At 29.3% G+C, this 5,537-nt stretch overlaps 1 protein-coding gene and 1 non-coding gene across 2 annotated transcripts in view; both read right to left on the minus strand.

Annotated features, from left to right (window-relative positions):
• The window catches only part of LOC125602694 (photosystem II protein D1), a 7,447-nt gene extending 2,882 nt beyond the window's left edge, over window positions 1-4,565 (minus strand). Inside the window, exon 1 of the mRNA XM_048774180.1 lies at window positions 1-4,565. This exon is cut by the window's left edge and continues 2,882 nt beyond it. The gene's annotated coding sequence lies outside the window, so the exon portion shown is untranslated.
• TRNAS-GCU lies at window positions 4,439-4,525 on the minus strand. The gene has a single exon. It is a non-coding gene; the product is annotated as a tRNA-Ser (tRNA).
• Window positions 4,566-5,537: the final 972 nt, after the last annotated feature.

A 5,537-nucleotide genomic window follows, 5' to 3' on the forward strand; every position in this document is an offset into this window, starting at 1 on the left:
TCCTTCGATAGAGGATCCCAACCTTAGGGAAAATGGAATTTCTACAATCACTGCAAATAAAACAGATATCATTTGATAATAGAAATTATTGGTATGCCCCAGATTTTTGTTCAAATCCTTAGTGGGAATAATCAAACGATTCTGTTCGTACATTCGCAAAATTAAGCGTTTCACAATTAGTGAACTATATTTTTTGTCATAATCCGCATTTTCCAAGAAAATAGGGCGGTTTCTATTTAATCTATTTAAACCGTGATCATAAGCAAGTACATAAATATAGTCCCGAAAAAAAGTGGATATAGAAAACTCTGTTGACGAGCCCCATCGAACTCTAAATATCCTTGAAATTTCTCCATTTGGATTAAAATTCGATTTGAACTAAAAGTAAAGTCTTTATTTTCTTGAGTTCTGAAATGACACATAGTGCGATACAGTCAAAATAAGGTATTAGATTACGAAAGCACTAAATACCTCATAAACAGGTAGACTGCTAACTGGATTCTCTATCTTTAAGAGGTTTCTGTTCGTTATATTATAAAATAACAAAACAAGATGATTAGAAATCCTTTATTTTTTTAACCTAATCGCTCTTTTGATTTTGGAAATATATATATATATATTTTTTTATCAATATACTGCTTCTTTTACACATCCATCTACAACCTAACCCAAACGGACTAGGTAAAAAATAATTAGGACTCACGAAAAAATGATAATAACACGCAAGAAAAAAATTCCTTCCCATACCCGTATTAGGTACTAATCTATTTTTAACATTTAATTAGATCGGGTAATTTTTCAAATTACGAATGGAAGCTCGTTTCTTTTTTTTTTCTTAGAATAAGGAAAACTGGTTTTTTATCCATCCATTTATATTTATTCACTCGACCCAAATTGGAATTCTTCTTTTTTTTTTTATTTTCTAATCGGTACAATCTTGTCGAAAATAAAAAAAAATGTTATCTGAATTCTCCCTTGATACGACATGCTATTTTTTCCGTTCATTCCTTTCAGGATCAGTCGTGGTCTTACAAACTCTACCGCGGATCTGGACGAATCCTTTTCTTCATACAAATGTGTAAAAGATGCTAGTCGCACTTAAAAGCCGAGTACTCTACCGTTGAGTTAGCAACCCCCCCCACAAAAAAAAGCAAGTACTGCAAATATGTAGATACAACCAGAATAAAGAAAAAAAGAAAAATCCAGTCATGTGTGCGTCAGGGAGAAATAGATCTATTTCTCTATGAGAGAATTATATTTGGTCCATACACTGTTGTCAATATGATTGTAAATTTTTAATATAGCGAAAAGAATAGAAAAAATAAAAAAGTTTAACCCCCTGGTTTGTGAGTTCATACAAGGAATGAAAACTAAGCCGAATAGGATAATCTCAAATCTTTCTATTTCTATATATATTAATATATTATTTATTATACAGTATGATTTTATATATTTTCTATACAATAATTCTATACAATAAAATTTTGTATTTATACAAAATTTAGAATTTCTATAAATCCAAAATTTTTTAATAAATTTGTTTTTTATTATAAAACATGGTAGTTTTTAGCAGGATATTTGTTAGTTTTCATACCTTTAGGAAGAATACTAATAATAAATGGAAATTCTAATAAATCAAAATAAATATGATGGAAACGAAAGAGGAGGAAAGAAAAGAGTAGATCAAATTTTATACCAAGCTATATATGAGTCTTTAACATCCTCTTTTTTATAGTTCATTAATTCAATTTCGTTTTATTAAGACTTAATTCCGTAAAAATCCCTGCCTTCTTTGAAATATCATGAACTGTTCTTGTTGGTTGAGCGCCCTTTTTAAGGAAATCGAGAATAGCAGGAAGATTTAAATAAGTTTGATTAGTTATCGGATCATAAAACCCCACCTTCCGAAGATCTCTTCCTTCTCTTCGGGATCGAACATCAATTGCAACGATTCGATAAATGGCTCATTGGGATAGATGTATATGAATAATACCCCCCCCCGAGAAACGTATACGAGGCTTTGGCCTCATACGGCTCGAGAAAAAAATGCAATGAGTATAAGTTAACTCTCTTTATAAAATTCAAACATTAAATTAATTAGCCAGTATTGAAACCCTAACTATTTTTTTTCATAAAAAGCGTTCGTAACATTCGTACTCTCGTAACTCAAGTTAAATAACTCTCAAATATCTCACCAGAGACTCCTTAAGTACTCTTTTTATTGAGTAGTCTCTAACCTTTTTTTGTTTGTCTCATTTTTTCGAATCAATTTTGATTCTTCATTCTGATCTAGTTGTTCAAACAATTGAAAAAGGGATTTCCTTGTTTCAGGATTCTTTATCCTTACTTTGAATCTTTGGGTTTAGACATTACTTCGGTGATCTTGATCGTTTTATTAAAAAGGGCAGCAACAAGCCCCTTATTTTGTTTATGATTTCTTTTCTTTCTATCAAAGAATCATACAAACGCTTGATTCACGCATGATAGACTTTTAATTCAAAGAATTTTACACTTTTACGAAAATTTCCTTTTCCATTGTAAAATTACTTGAAAGGGCTTTTTTTCAATATAAAAATAAAAAGACTTACGAAGTTGTTCCAACTTATTGATTCGCACTAACCCTAGATCCTTACTCCTGCGAAAGGAATAAAAACTTTCTATTCTCCTCGAGCTCCATCCTGTACTCTTTTTTATATTCAAAAAGGTGTAGGACTCTCGTAAAATAGAACACAAAATGTCGAGCCAAGAGCACCTATATTCCTAATATAAAAGGTGGCGGATCAAAACATCCACAGCAGATCATGTCCTTCAATTCAAGTCGCACGTTGCTTTCTACCACATCGTTTTAAACGAAGTTTTACCATAACATTCCTTTAGTTTGTGTAATTGATTCAATTATGGAATCATGAATAGTCATAGTTCAGTCAGTATATCGTAATCTATACTTTTTCTTTCTCTATGAATGGAATAGTGAATCTACGCGTAAAAGGTTCAGTCAGAATTCAAATGAATTCCACATTAAATTCTATATATGTAAAAATATGTAAAATCGAAATTTGAATAGAAATCTATATTTATATATATAAATATATATATAAATATATTTTTTTTTATTAAAACTCGTAGAATCTACGGTTCTACCTTACTTACCTACATCACACACAACTAAAAAAGCAAATAGATTTTTTGTAATTTCGGGTGAAAAAGAAGTTTATTCTTCTTTTCATTTCAATATTTTATTCTTAAAAAATATTGTTTTTTTAAACAGAAAGAAAAAGATGGTGTACAAAGGCAATAGAAGATTTATTTCGTAATGACTGGACTCTGGGACGGAAGGATTCGAACCTCCGAATAGCGGGACCAAAACCCGTTGCCTTACCGCTTGGCTACGCCCCATTTTTATTTTTATTCAAGACTACTAAAAGAGTAATATTGCTATTGGTTGTTCGTCAATTCAATTTCAGCCCAAATGAAATATAGATTACATTGGTGCTATAGTTTTGACACGTGTAGATAGCAAATCAAACTTACTTTATTGATCATTACATAGAATTCAATTAAGATATTGTATGAAAATATTATTTCTTTCATTCTCATAAGAGAATGAAAGGATTTTTGATTGAGTAAGTTCAACAAAGTCTTTTTAGACTATCTTTCTTTATTTATTTATTTTTTTCCTTATATAAAAAATATATTAATAACTCAATCAAAATTAAATTATCCACAAGAACACCAATTTTTGTTATGCTTAATATATTTAATTTGATCTGTATTTGTTTTAATTCGGCCCTTTTTTCAAGCACTTTTTTAGTCGCCAAATTGCCGGAGGCCTACGCCTTTTTGAATCCAATCGTAGATGTTATGCCCGTAATACCTCTTTTCTTTCTTCTCTTAGCCTTTGTTTGGCAAGCAGCTGTAAGTTTTCGATGAAATTATTAATACTGTCTTAGAAAAATTCACGATTTTGATTCTTCCAACAATTCAAATCAAAAGATCAAAAAATCTTGACGTAGGAAGGAACTCTCAATTCAAACATTGAATTTTTTTGGTAGCCATACTAAATCTGGATCATTTGATTTCCTCAGTTTTATCCTCTTTTCTCTAAATGAAAGAACTTAATTAGATTCGAGTTCACTCACAAAAAAGTATCTAGATATTTAGTATAAAAATAGAGAATCTATTCTCTTTTTTTTTTTTTTAAAAAAAAGTAAGATCTTGGAGATTGTGTAATGCTTACTCTCAAACTTTTTGTATACACTGTAGTTATATTCTTTGTTTCTCTCTTCATATTTGGATTCCTATCTAATGATCCAGGACGTAATCCGGGACGTGAAGAATAAAAAAGAAAGGTTTTTTATTACTTTATTTAATATTTAAATAGTGGAAATGTGCGAATTTTATTAGGATTTTATCTATTTCACATCATCAAAAAGGGGAAGGGAAAGAGAGGGATTCGAACCCTCGGTACGATTACTCGTACAATGGATTAGCAATCCAACGCTTTAGTCCACTCAGCCATCTCTCCTAATCGAAAGGGAATACTTTTTAGGTTCCATTAGACAAAAAAACGGCTTAAAAAAAACTTTCTCCACTTTATTCTTAAAAAAGTTTTTTTTTTAGATTATTCTTTATCTTTATAATACTTTAATTATATATAATTTCATTTTCTATATTTTTTTATATATTATTTTATTATATTATAAAAAATATATATTATTTTTTCTTTTTTAATTATAAAATAATATTTATATAATATTTATATTTATATATAATTAATATTATTTATATATTACTATTATATAACCTTTTTTATAGAACTTTCTCAGTAATTCTATTTACATAAAAATGTAAATAAAGATTCAATAAAGAAAAGGCTCGAAGAGAAATAATAAAATCACAAAAATAGAAATAGAGAATCCTTTTTGATTTGTCTCGTCCAAACACAAATAAAAGATCTTTTTTATTTTAATAGCCTGGCCTGGTCAGTCCCCAGCCGGGCCTTTTTTTGTTAAAGTTAAAAGACCCATCCGATGGGTTTTTAGACAAAAAGATCTGAAATAAAAAAAAGGAATCCTGCTTTGCCTAATTTTATTAGTCTACGCTAGAATTTTTCTCTTTTTTTTCAGATTTTTTTCTCCCGATTACTTTGTTCGACAAAAAGTAAATTTATATACAATAATGGATTGTAGCGGGTATAGTTTAGTGGTAAAAGTGTGATTCGTTCCTTTAACCCTTAATAGTTAAAGGGTCTCTCGGTTTGATTATCTCCGATCAAAAAACTTTATTTCTGAAAAGGATTTAGTCCTTTACCTTTCAATGAAAATTCAAGGAAGATTATAGATTCTCGTAATTTGTATCCAAAGACTCTAATTAATTGTCAATTTGGATTATGAAATTTCGAAACATAATTTTGAATTGGATGACTATTTACAATTCAATAAGTATAACAAGAGGATCCATGGATAAAGCCAGAAAAGTTTCTTCTAATCGTAACTAATCTTCAGTTCTATTTTTTGTTTGGTATAGAAAAAATTGAA

The sequence above is a fragment of the Brassica napus genome, unplaced genomic scaffold (assembly GCF_020379485.1).
Source record: "Brassica napus cultivar Da-Ae unplaced genomic scaffold, Da-Ae ScsIHWf_2953;HRSCAF=3739, whole genome shotgun sequence".
In the NCBI taxonomy this organism is placed as follows: domain Eukaryota; kingdom Viridiplantae; phylum Streptophyta; class Magnoliopsida; order Brassicales; family Brassicaceae; genus Brassica; species Brassica napus.